The sequence below is a fragment of the Pan troglodytes genome, chromosome 18, assembly GCF_028858775.2.
Source record: "Pan troglodytes isolate AG18354 chromosome 18, NHGRI_mPanTro3-v2.0_pri, whole genome shotgun sequence".
Classification (NCBI taxonomy): Eukaryota; Metazoa; Chordata; class Mammalia; order Primates; family Hominidae; genus Pan; species Pan troglodytes.
In genome coordinates this window covers 64,619,797-64,633,437 of record NC_072416.2, presented here as the reverse complement: position 1 = coordinate 64,633,437, position 13,641 = coordinate 64,619,797, and the positions used below count along the sequence as shown (strand labels likewise).

Here is a 13,641-nt window from a genome sequence, read left to right as displayed (position 1 = left end):
TTTTGTTTAATAAAAAATAGAAGGTCAGGCGCTGTGGCTCATGCCTGTAATCTCAGCACGTTGGGAGGCGGAGGTGGGTGGATCACGAGGTCAGGAGTTCGAGACCAGCCTGGCCAATATAGTGAAACCCCGTGTCTACTAAAAATACAAAAATTAGCTGGGCGTGGTGGCACCGTGCCTATAATCTCAGCTACTCAGGAGGCTGAGGCACAAGAATCGCTTGAACCCGGGAGCCATAGGTTGCAGTGAGCCAAAATCACACCACTGCACCCCAGCCTGGGCGACAGAGCAAGACTCTGTCTCAAAAAATAAAAAAATAAAATAAATAAAGACTGCATCCAACCAGATAAGGACACAAAGAAGCACACTGTTCCTCGACCATTTCTCACCAGAGCACTCTGTGACTACAAAACAGCAGCCCAGCAGCCTTAACTGACAACCATCCCACTGCCATTCATAAGAACTCTGCATCTGCCTCCCAAGGCTCTGCCCCTCAAAGACTCTGCAAGACCCTCAAGCCCAGACCAGGATTCCTTTTGTCTTCTTCCTTACCCTGGAACTGGTTCCTTAACCCTTTCTCCTATCTCTTTTTCTCTTGATGTTAAATGCTACTTTGTTTGTTGTGGAATGTTTATAACATTTACATGTGGATTAAGTATACTATTATATATGGTTTGCAATATTGACTGACTTGTGGAGTGGCTTGAGCCCATGTGCTCACTACTGAGTGAACGAGAAGTACTAAGGAAAATTGGCTCCTTGGGTCTGGGTGCAGTGGCCCATGCCTATAATTCCAGCATTTTGGGAGGCTGAGGCAGGCAGATCACCTGAGGTCAGGAGTTCGAGACCAGCTTGGCCAACATGGCGAAAACCCATCTCCACTAAAAATACAAAAATTAGCTGGGCGTGGTGGCACAGGCCTGTAACCCCAGCTACTTGGGAGGGTGAGGCATGAGAATCACTTGAACCCAGAAGGCAGAGGTTGCAGTGAGCTGAGATCGCACCACTGCACTCCAGCTGCACTCCAGCCTGGGCGGCAGAGTGAGACTCTGTATGAAAGAAAAAAGAAGAAGAAGAAGAAGAAGCAAATTGGCTCCTTGGGATAGCTCGTGGCTTTTGTTTTTTTTTACCCTTGGGTATAGGGTGAATAAAAATCTGACATTGTGGAAAGACACAAACACGTGTGGACCTAGTTATCTCTTTTTTCTTTCTTGAGACAGAGTCTCACTCTGTCACCCAGGCTGGAGTGCAGTGGCATGATCTTGGCTCACTGCAACCTCCACCTCCCAGATTCAAGGGATTCTCATGCCTCAGTCTCCCAAGTAGCTGGGATTACAGGCCTGTGCCACCACACCCAGCTAATTTTTGTATTTTTAGTAGAGACAGGGTTTTGCCATGTTGGCCAGGCTGGTCTTGAACTCCTGGCCTCCAACAATCTTCCCGCCTCGGCCTCCCAAAGGTTTGGGATTACAGGCGTGAGCCACTGCACCTGGCCGGACCTGGTTATCTCTAGACCTTGTACCACTCATGACAATCACCAGTCATTGATCACTTTTGAGGGCAGCCGTGGCTCCAGACAACCTGCTGCTATCATCACCCAGCTGCAGCAGGGAGGCATGGCCTGGGCTGCACACTCCATGGAGCAGGCAGGAGTCCTGCTCTCCCAGGTGCAGCTGCAGCTACCCAAACTGCAGCTGCAGAATGGGGCCTCCTCCACGGGGCAGACAGGAGCCCTGGGACCCCCTTTCCCACAGCTACAGCTGCCCAAACCACAGCTGCAGGCTCAGGCATCCCTGTACTCTTAGGGGCCCAGGAAGGCCCCCACCTGCCCTCCCAGGCTCGGAAGTGCCTTCTCCTGCTGCCTGGCTTCTTCCTGCTGTGGACACCTGCTCTGATCTGGGAGCAAAGTTGGGGCAAGCCTGGGCTTCATGAATGGCAGCAGGAGGCAGACAGATTCCTGGGTGGAAGGGGGCAAGTCCCATTGAGGCCCCACCTTCGGGCCAGGGAGGGCCTGAAGGCTGGGGGCCAGGCTGCCACTCCGACTGACCAGAGTGGGAACTTGTACCTCCTTTTCTGACCCACCCATGGCTGCCCATAGATCAACTGGGCTCACACTTCCTCCACTCTGAGGCCCATAAAAGCCCCAGTCTCAGCCAGAGCTGCGCAGAGGTTGGGAGGACCAGCTACAGAGAGGAGCCACACTCTCCAGGGCCTCCTCTCTGCTGAGAGCTGAACACTCAACAGAGCTGAACATCTCTGTAGGGATGACCTCCCTACAGAGAAGAGCTACCCACTGTCAGTCTCCTCTGAGCTTTCTAACACTCAGTAAACCTCCTTGTTGACTTGTTGTCCCTCCACTTGTCTGTGTACCTCATTCTTCCTGGATGCAAGACAAGAACTCCGGCAAAGGTGCCACTGGCCACAGAGGTTTCCAACCAGAAAATTAACACCCCAAAGATCCTGTAACACTTCCATCTCCTCCCCACAAAGATAAACACACACACACACACACACACACACACACACACACACAAACCGTGGGAGCTTCCCATCCTGCACAGGGTCTTAGTATAGAAGGAAAATATAACTGCTTGCTGTGCTTCCCTCCCCTGCCTCTCCCATGGACCTCTTACAGTTCCTGGAACAAACTATGGTCCCTCCTGCCACAGAGCCATTGTCCATGCTGACCCCTCTACCCAGAATGCTTCTCCACCTTCTTCTCTAATTAACTCCTCCTTATTCTTCAGTGACTATAGTGCAGTATTGCTTCCTCAGAGAAGCCTTTCTTGACATTCATTTATTCATCCAACAGCAGTGCCTAGGGTACAGCAAGGCCCCAGCTTTTTCTGCTGCTGCTGGTGATGGTGGTGGAATAAACACTAAACATATCCAGAGAATCCTGAATAAGGTGTTCCTGGTAATAGATAACAGATGTCTGGCTGGTTGGGAGGACAGCCAGGAAGGGAGTGTCAAAGAAAGGACTGAGCCAAGGTGTTTGGGGGGAAGGGTGGGGGAAGATGGGGGGAGCTGGTCAGAAAAGGGGCAGGGCTAGACTGGGAGGACCAGAACCTGGAGTTTGGATTTTACGGACAATTCCCTAGGAGGAGGCCAGGTGAGGGTTCTAACAGAGAGAAATCTGGTTCCCATTGGTGTTATTAAAAACATGGCCCTGGGCTGGGCACAGTGGCTCATGCCTGTAATCCCAGCACTTTGGGAGGCCGAGGTGGGCTAATCACCTGAGGTCAGGAGTTGGAGACCAGCCTGGCCAACATGGTGAAACCCTGTCTCTACTAAAAACACAAAAAATTAGCCGGGTGTGGTGGTGCGCCCCCTGTAGTTCTAGCTACTCAGGAGGCTAAGGCAGGAGAATTGCTTGAACCTGGGAGGCTGAGGTTGCAGTGAGCTGAGATCATGCCACTGCACTCCAGCCTGGGTGACAGAGGGAGACTCCATCTCAAAAAAAAAAAAAAAAAAAAAAACCACACACACACACATACACACACACACACACACACACACACAAAAGGATGGCTGTGAACTGCAACTCATTCACAAGAAGAAAACAACCCAATTTTTTTTAATGGGCCAAAGATTTGAACAGACAATTCACTAAAAGACATATATGAATGTCCAATAAGCGTGTAAAAAGATGCTCAACGTCATGAGACATCTAGGAATGCAAATTAAAACCACAATGAGATACTACTGCATGTCTACTGAAATGGCTTCAAAAGGGGGCACTACCAGCTGCTGGTGAGGATGTGGGGAGCTGGGGCACTTGTGCCTGTGGAGTCCTGGTTTGGCTCTTTCTGGCTTCTTTTCGTTTCCTAATCTTAAAAAAATCTGTAAAAGACACTTAGTTTTCTCCAGTTAATACTGGAAAAAAGACCACACTGATAGACATGGTTAAATTCCCTCATTTCTTTAGGGATGAACTAAATGGCTAGTATCCTCATTTTAAAAAGTATCTTGAGGGCCATGTGTGGTGGTTCATGCCTAATAGCACAGCACTTTGGGAGGTAGAAATGGGAGGATCACTTGAGCCCAAGAGTTCCAGGTTACAGTGATCTGTGATCTCCTCACTGCACTCTAGCCTGGGCAATAAAGTGAGCGAGTGAGACCTTGTCTCAACAAACAAACAAATAAACAACAAACAAACAAAACCACAATGAGATCATGTCTCCATGAAAAAAAAAAGAAGAAAGAAAAAGTGTCTTGACCTTGGTGGAGCTTATGTTGAGAAATAAAATTCATTTTTAAAAATTTTAATATTTTAATTCAATTTCCATGAACTTTTGGAGGTCCCCTTATATTTTTTCTTTCTGTTTTTTGTTTTGTTTTGTTTTTTGGACAGTCTCATTCTGTTGCTGAGGCTGGAATGCAATGGCAAGATCTCAGCTCAATGCAACCTCTGCCTCCTGGGTTCAAGTGATTCTCATGCCTCAGCCTCCCAAGTAGTTGAGATTACAGGTGTGCATCACCAGAGCTGGCTAAATTTTTTTTTTTTTTTTTTTTTTGTAATTTTAGTAGAGGCGGGGTTTCATCATGTTGCCCAGGCTGGTCTTGAACTCCTGGGCTCAAATGATCTACCTGCCTTAGCCTCCCAAAGTGCTGGGATTACAGACGTGAGCCACTGTGTCCAGCCTCTTATTTCTTTTCTTAATTTTTAATTTAGAGATGGGGTCTCAATATGTTGCCCTGGCTGGTCTTGAACTGTTGGGTTTAAAGGATCCTTCAGCCTCCCAAAGTGCTGGGATTATAGGTGTGAGTCACCCTGCCTGACCCCCTTGTAATTTTTATAGCCTGAACTGGAAACCAAATGGCCATCAACAGGTGAAGGGATAAAGAAACTTCCACCCATACAATGGAATACTACTCAGCAAGAAAAAGGAACGAACCATTGATAAACAAAGCAATGTGGATGCATTCTGCAGACAGCATGTTGAGGGAAGGAAGCCAGACTCAAAAGGTACATACTCCATGATTTCATTTTTATGAAATTCTAGAACAAGCAAAAGTAAGCTACAGTAACAGAAATCAGATCGGTGGTTGCCTGCGGTGGGGGCAGGAGAAAGCTTCCTGGAGTGCTAAGAAGTGTTCTTTATTTTGATTGGGGTGGTGGTTACACAGGGACCTACATTTGTCAAAACACATCAAACTGTATACTTACAATGGGTGCATTTTATTTCATGTAATTTATATCTCAATTTGCAAAAAGGGTACCGAGAAAAAGCAAAATATGGCACTGAACTAGAGAAGCTGAAAGAGGAGAAGTGGGTGGGTGCTTGTATATAAGATAACTGCACACTCATGATGTCACCATCCATCCTGCCAGCAGACTGTGATCTCCTGAGGGGGACTGTCATAGCCCAGCCCCAGCCCAGAGCCTGTCACATAGGATGACATCAGGAAATGTCTGCTATGGAATGAAGGCAGGGTGGCTCTATTTCCTCTACATGCCTCCGGTAAGGAAGAATTTTTTCTTCCTCATTTATTTATTTAATTCATTTGTTACAATTAAAAACCATCGTACTGGCCGGGCACAGTGGCTCATGCCTGTAATCCTAGTATTTTGAGAGGCTGAGGCAGGTGGATCACAAAGTCAGGAGTTTGAGACCAGCCTGGCCAACATGGTGAAACCCTGTCTCTACTAAAAAATACAAAAAAATTAGCTGGGTGTGGTGGCGTGCACCTATAATCTCAGCTACTCGGGAGGCTGAGGCAGGAGAATCGCTTGAACCCGGGAGGCGGAGGTTGCAGTGAGCCAAGATTGTGCCATTGCACTCCAGCCCGGGTGACAGAGCGAGACTCTGTCTCAAAAACAAACAAACAAACAAACAAACAAACAAAACCCATCATACTTAATTTTGTTAGCTAAGTTGTTTCAATTTGGCCCCTAGGCCCCCTTCATTAGGGACTTCATTCAGTATGTAAGTGAGCTCCTGTGTACTTAACATGCCTCCCATCTCGCCCCGCCCCACTTCCTTATTTTATGACACCGTAAGATGCTCAAGGTTCATTTTGTATTCTCTGCATCCCAGCTCTAGAATCACCCATTCCTCCAAAAAGTTCTGGTTCTTTTCATTGGAGAATGATATTTAGAAGCCAAGGTCTCTCTGGGCAGTTTGCATTAGAGAATTTGCATTTCTCTGGTTATGAGTAGATTAAGCATTTTTCACATGTGTAAGAGCCGTTTGCATCTCCTTTTCTGAGAAGTGACTGTTCACATCCTTTTTGGCTTTTCTTTTGAATTGTTGTTCTTTAAAAATTGATACATTAAAACACATAAGGCTGGGTGCAGTGGCTCATGCCTGTAATCCCAGCACTTTGGGAGGCTGAGGTGGGTGGATCATGAGGTCAGGAGGTCGAGACCATCCTCGCTAACACGGTGAAACCCCGTCTCTACTAAAAACACAAAAAATTAGCTGGGCGTGGTGGCACATGCCTGTAGTCCCAGCTATTCGGGAGGTTGAGGCAGGAGAATCGCTTGAACTTGGGAGGCGGAGGTTGCAGTGAGCCAAGATCACGCCACTGCACTCCAGCCTGGGCGACAGAGCAAGACTCCATCTCAGTAAATAAATAAATAAACAAACAAACAAATAAGTAAGATAAAAAAGAAGAATGTATATTCTGCTGTTGGGTGGAGTATTCAATGCACACCTGTTGGGTCTAGATGGCTTCTAGTGTTGTTCAGGTCCTCTGTATTCTTCTTCTGCTAGATAGCCTATCCCTTCTCTGCAGTACTATTTGGATTTGTCGTCTGTGTGCCTGAGCGGCCGGTCTAGGATGTGAGTCCTAGTATACCCTGTGGTTTGGTTCTATAGGACTTTGCTATGCTGTCTAGGGTCAAATCCATGCATACACAGTTTGAGGGTGATCCCGGGGTTCATGGCCAACTTGACGGGATCTCTTTTTTAAGCTTTCTGCTGTCCATGGCCTCCCTGCCACTTTCAAGTTCCTAGGGGTCCCCTGTTTAGAAAGCGTGGGCTTTAATTTCTCCACTCTGTTTCACACTTCCTGACATTGCTTATGTTTTCAGCGGAGAGCAGTAAGAGGATAGAGAAAAACGCCAAGGGGATTTCCCCCCACACTCTTGGGATCACAGTTCTGCTCAGAGCAAAAGCTTCCCCTGCCTTGGACTTTCAAGTTCCTACTTTTTTTTTTTTTTGAGACGAAGTCTTGCTCTGTTGCCCAGGCTGGAGTGTAGTGGTGCTATCTCAGCTCACTGCAATCTCCACCTCCCTACTTCAAGCAATTCTCTTGCCTCAGCCTCCCGAGTAGCTGGGACTACAGGTGCATGTCATCACACCTGGCTAATTTTTTTGTATTTTTAATAGAGATGGGGTTTCACCATGTTGGCCAGACTGGTCTCGAACTCCTGACCTCAGGCAATCTGCCTGCCTCAGCCTCCCAAAGTGCTGGGATACAGGTGTGAGCCACTGCGCCCCACCAAGTTCCTGCTTGTTAAACTGCTGCCATCATTGCCATTGATATTGTGATATTGTCTGGGGGCTGGGGCTGGAGAGAATGATAAAAACAGACTATTTCCACACCCCCTCCCCACTCCCTGATCCATAAGGGCTCTGTTTCATGCTCCTTGGACTAGTGTATTGGTTAGCTCAGGCTTCTGTATCAAAATACCACAAACTGTATCACTTAAATGATAGAAAGTAATTGTTTCACAGTTCTGGAGGCTGGATACCATGATCAAGATGCCAGCAAATTCGGTTTCTGTGAGGATCCTCTTCTCAGCTTGTAGATGGCCTGTACCACTGTCTCTTCACATGGTCTTTCCTCTGTGCCATTAGGGCTGGGGAGAACACACCCTGGTGTCTTTCCTTATGAGGACACTAATTTTATCAGATCAGGGCCCCATCCTTACTCCCTCACTTAACCTTAACTACTTCCTTAGAGACTCTTATCTCCATACTAAAATGAGGGCTTCAGCATATGATTTTTTGGGAGGGGGACACATTCAGTCCATAAAAACTAGGAATAGAAGGTTTCTCTTGGAACTCTTTCTGTCCATACCCCATGTGTAGTTTTGGATTTGAATTACCTGTGAGTCCGGGGCAGGAGACACCAAAGGGGAAAAAAAACCCAGGACATTTACTGCTGGTTCAGTGGTACTTTATATTCTGGTCTCTTCCCCCAAACTACTTACTACTATTTGCTTTTCAGAAGCACTAGAGAGCTGCTCCATGCACTCTGTCCAAGGCTTTTTGTTGCATTCATTGCTTTCAGCAGGAAAGATAGAATGTGATATACCTCCTCCATCTTCCTCAGAGCCGGCTTTTAAAAATAGTTGCATTTATAACTTTTTTGAGTCATTTTGTTATAGATGTATCTCTTATACAAATTATGAAGTTAGATTTAGAAAACCTCAACAATCTGATAGTTTCTGTCTTTTTTGTTGTTGTTGTTTGTTTGAGATGGAGTCTCACTCTGTTGCCAGGTCGAAGTGCAGTGGCACGATCTCAGCTCACTGCAACCTCCGCCTCCTGGGTTCGAGCGATTCACCTGCCTCAGCCTCCTGAGTAGCTGGGATTACAGACATGTGCCACCATGCCTGGCTAATTTTTGTGTTTTTAGTAGAGATGGGGTTTCACCATGTTGGCCAGGATGGTCTCGATCTCCTGATCTCGTGATCTGCCTGCCTCGACCTCCCAAAGTGCTGGGATTACAGGTGTGAGCCACCACACCTGGCCTAAATCAATTTTTCTATTAAAAGACAGAAACTAGGCCACCTAACACTCCACCTGATGACAGAATACACATTCTTCTTAAGTGCACATGGAACATTCTCTAGGACAGGCCATATGTTAGGACAAAAAACAATTTCAATAAGTTTTCAAATATCGACATTATGGGCTGGGCACAGTGGCTCACACCTGTAATCCCAGCACTTGGGGAGGCTGAGGTGGGTGGATCACTTGAGGTCAGGAAACCCCCTGGCAACAAAGTGAAACCCTGTCTCTTAAAAAGAAAAAGTGATACAGCCATAAAATGGAATATTATTCAGCCATAAAAAAGGAATGAAGTTATAGAAATGTTTTGGAACTAGATAGAAGTGGTGGTTGCACAACATTGTGAATGTACTAAAAACCACTTACATTTTCACTTTAAATTTTTTTTTTTTTTTTTAGATGGAGTTTCACTCTTGTCGCCCAGGCCTGAGTGCAGTGGCACGATCTTGGCTCACTGCAACCTCCGCCTCCTAGATTCAAGCAATTCTCCTGCCTCAGCCTCCCGAGTAGCTGGGATTACACACACGCGCCACCACGCTAGGCTAATTTTTGTATTTTGTAGTAGAGACAGGGTTTTACCATATTGACCAGGCTGGTCTCGAACTCCTGACCTCGTGATCCACCTGCCTTGGCCTCCCAAAGTGCTGGGATTACAGACGTGAGCCACTGTGCCCAGCCCAGCTCCATTGTTTTCTAATATCTGGAGTGGACTCTGATGTTTGGTTTTTCTCTTGTCAGTGTCATCTTTGTGTTCTCTCTCTGTGTCTCTCAGCTTTTAGGATTTTCTCTTAATCTTTAGAATTCTGATACTTCACCAAGAAATGTGTAGGCAGGTGAGGATGCTTTCCCAGTAAACCTGCTCAACACTTGGTGGGCCCTCTCCCTCCCCTCCCCTCCCTTCCCTTTCCCTTCCCTTCCCTTTTTTCTCCCTTCCTTCCTTCCTCCCTCCCTCCCTCCCTCCCTCCTTCCTTCCTTCCCTTCCCTTCCCTTCCCTTCCCCTCCCCTGCCTTCCTTCCTTCCTTCCTTCCTTCTCTCTCTCTTTCTTTTTTTCTTTCTCTCTCTCCCTTTCTTCTTCTTCTTTTTTTTTTTTTTGAAACAGGGTCTTGCTTTGTCACCCAGGCTAGGGTGCAGTGGTGCAATCTTGGTTCACTGCAGCCTCGACCTCTCAGCCTCAAGTGATTGATTTTCCCACTTCAACCTCTGGAATAGCTGGGACTACAGGCACACACCAGTATGCCCGGCTAATTTTTTTGTTTTTTGTAGAGACAGGGTTTTGCCATGTTGGCCAGGCTGATCTCTAACTCCTGAGCTCAAGGGATCCACCTGCCTCGGCTTCCCAAAGTGCTGGGATTATAGGCGTGAGCCACCACACCTGGCCTTGGTGGGTCCTTTCTATAAGATTTTAGTTTTAACTGAAAATTTTTTTCTGTTTAAGATTTTCTCACCTTCTGTGACTCCTTTGAGATGGTTGTTGGATAAATCCTCCTAGATTTGTCCTCTGTGTCTTTTTTCCAAAAAAGAAAGTCTGCCTTTTTGTTTGATTTTCTAGATTTCCTTTATTTTTCAAATCATGAATTGCCATCTTAAATTATGTCTATTCTATTATTCAACCCCTCTGTGAAATTTTAAAATCTTGGCTGGATGCAGTGGCTCACGCTGTAATCCCAGCATTCTGTGAGGTTGAGGCGAGTGGATCGCTTGAGGTCAGGAGTTCGAAAGCAGCCTGGACAACATGGTGAAACCCCGTTTCTACTAAAAATACTAAAAAAATTAGACAGGCATGGTGGCAGGCACCTGTAATCCCAGGTACTTGGGAGGCTGAGGCAGGACAGTCGCTTGAACCGGGGAGGTGGAGGTTGCAGCAAGCCGAGATCGCGCCACTGCACTCCAGCCTGGGCGACAGAATGAGACTCTGTCTCAACAACAACAACAGCAGCAACAACAGCAACAACAAAAATTCAAAATCTTTGTTGTAGTTTCCCACACTCCTACCCCAAGAACTCTTGTTTGCTGGTTGCCCTTTTTGAGTCTCTTTTGTTTGAAGGACACAGCATCCATTTTTATTCTGTGTGTATTAATTAATTAGGCTTTTTGCTGAATCTGCATTTCAACCAGATGTGTAAGTGACATGCCCCACACCCAGGCCATTCCCTGCTCCAGACAAGTACTTACCTGATGTAGTTCTGTTCTGAAGGGGCATCTTCCTACAGCCCATGTCGCTGTCCTGGGGTCCTCTTCTTAGCATGACACCTGAAGTCTCGCTCAGCCCCAGCCCAGCCCCCACTTCAGGCTCATTATATCCTGGGATTCGCAGAAACCCTGCCTGCTCACAAGTGACCAAATTCGTTTAGGAAAGTTCACACTTTTCCACAGGATTCTGAGCATAAGTCATATTTAGCTTCCTTTGTTAGGTAAAACTTATATACAACGAAATGCACAGATCTTAAGTATACTATTGAATGTTTTGACAAATGTGTACACCTGTGTGACCAGCTCCTCCAATGAAGAGATGAAATTTCTGGTACCCGCAAAAGCTCCCTTATGTCTCTTTGGAAATGTGAAAGGAAAATAAAATACTCAGGACCCTGATTCACTGTGCCAAAAGAAAAAAATTAAGCTGAGAGCTGAGTCATGCAAGAAGCCGCCTTTCCTTTTGTTCCTAAGTGGAGAGCTACAGATGAAAAGTGAAATATCCCCACAGGTAGCTGCTCTATGTTCATCTTATGTCAAATGCCAATTTAACGAGCGCCAGAAGAAGACATCATTCACTGTTCCCCTACCTGCTCCTTTTCTCTTGCAACTTGTGGTTTCAGTAACTTGACTACACCCTTTCTCTTTCCCTTTCAGCTCGCTTTTCCCCTTTAAATGTTGAAGCCCTCAAAATCACATTTGGATGATTTGGAGAAAGGCACAGAGCTGTTTCTGAGGCATTGTCCTTAACTGTGGCACTTTTGTTTGTTTGTTTTTTTTTTTGGAGACAGAGTCTTGCTCTGTCGCCCAGGCTGGAGTGCAAGTGGCGCGATCTCAGCTCACTGCAACCTCCACCTCCCGGGTTCAAGCGATTCTTCTGCCTCAGCCCCCAGAGTAGCTGGGACTAAGGTGTGTGCCACCACGCCCGGTGAATTTTTGTATTTTTAGTAGAGATGGGGTTTCGCCATGTTGTACAGGCTGGTCTCAAACTCCTGGGCCCAAGCGATCTGCCCACCTCGGCCTCCCAAAATGCTGAGATTACAGGCATGAGCCACTGGACCTGGCCAAAATAAACTTCTAAATCAATTGTGGCCTGTGTCTGATACTTTTTGGGTTACATAATCAATCCCCAAGCAACCACTGTTTTCTTTCACTGTATTTTTGCCTATTCTTGAACTGCTTAGAAATGGAATCATATGGTATGTTTCTATTATGTGAAATCCTTCCTTGTTGTGGTATTCATAGTTTTTTTTTTTTTTTTTTTTTTTTTTTTACTGCTGAGTAGCGCATTTTGTTTTCTGAATGTAGCACATTTACCTCCTTTTGAACATGTGGCTCTTTCTAGTTTTTGGCTGTTATGAACATTCTAGTATACCATTAATCTTGGCTAAATATACAGGAGAAGAATTCTGGGTCATGTGGCAGGTTAGTGTGCATTTTTGAGTTTTTCTCTACAAAGCTAGAGGTAGGTGTGCCTCACACTGCCTGGCCTGCAGGGGATGCTGTGAGGCTACAGAGGGGACAGTGGACTTGAAGTGTAGAGGAGCCTGGGGCCACCCCAAGTTCCAAGGCTTCACCCCTAGAGGCCACCAGCTGCCCGTCTCCCCACCTGAAGGACCTGCAGGGGCCTCCTTCCTCCGGCACACCTTTGTGGCAGCAGCTAAGCACGTGGCCTTCTCACAGCCTTCAGTGATCGCCTTGGCCCAAGTCATGATCATGTCCCCAAGGCTCAGTGAACCCTCCCAGCTTGTCTCCCAGGCTGGGCTCGGGGCTCCACGCTTCCTCCTGCAGACCCCCTTCCAGCTCCTCATGGGTCAGTTTGGGGCCTGGCTTTCCTCTCATGGAGACAACCCTTCCCCTGCCAGGATGGCTGGACTGTCCAGTGAGAGCAGAGCCTTCTCTGGTGGAAAGATCTGCAAGGCCTACATGTGGGGGCTCCAGGCCTTATGCTCAGGTTGTCAGTAGAGGGAGACACTCCAGGTCCCAGAGGGAAACAGCCCCTAGGCTCCTCCTGTGCCCACCCTGCTCAGCCCATATGCCAGCCTGACTCAGGCCCTTGGAGGCATTGAGCCCTGAGAAGTTGACACCCCCTGCCCTCCTCACTTCGACCGGAGTGAACCTCAGTGAGGATCAATACTAAATTGCAGGCCAGGCATGGTGGCTCACGCCTGTAATCCCGGCACCCTGGGAGGCTGAGGCGGGTGGATCACCTGAGGTCAGGAGTTCGAGACCAGCCTGGCCAACATGGTAAAACCCCATCTGTACTAGAGATACAGAAAATTAGCCAGGTGTGGTGGCAGATGCCTGTAATACCAGCTACTCAAGGAGGCTGAGGCAGGAGAATTATTTGAACCTGGGAGGTGGAGGTTGCAGTGAGCCGAGATCACACCGTTGCACTCCAGCCTGGGTAACAAGAGTGAAACTCTGTCTCACCAAAAAACAAAAACAAAACAAAACAAAACCAACCTAAAAACTAAACTGCAAGGAAGGCCAACAAACTTATTTTTCTCATAACAATTGCTTGGATGCTTTTTTTAAAAAGTAAAATTAAAATAATCAGTGTGAACAAAATGATCCTTTTGTTTTCTGGTTTCTTGTCTTCCTCTGCCCCCCATGCCCTGGCCCCCTGCCCCCTGCCAGTTGGTTGGGGTCACTAGCCGGCAACACCTACACTTCTGGTCCCCCAGGCCCTTGGTGCCCAGTA

General features: G+C 47.0%; 1 protein-coding gene across 1 annotated transcript in view; it reads left to right on the top strand.

Annotated features, from left to right (window-relative positions):
* CMTM4 (CKLF like MARVEL transmembrane domain containing 4) overlaps nt 1–13,641 on the top strand; it is a 113,146-nt gene that overhangs the window by 92,948 nt on the left and 6,557 nt on the right. The window contains exons 5-6 of the transcript XR_001710394.3: nt 4,803–4,969; nt 5,336–5,465. The gene's annotated coding sequence lies outside the window, so the exon portion shown is untranslated. The remainder of the gene's footprint in view (nt 1–4,802; nt 4,970–5,335; nt 5,466–13,641) is intronic.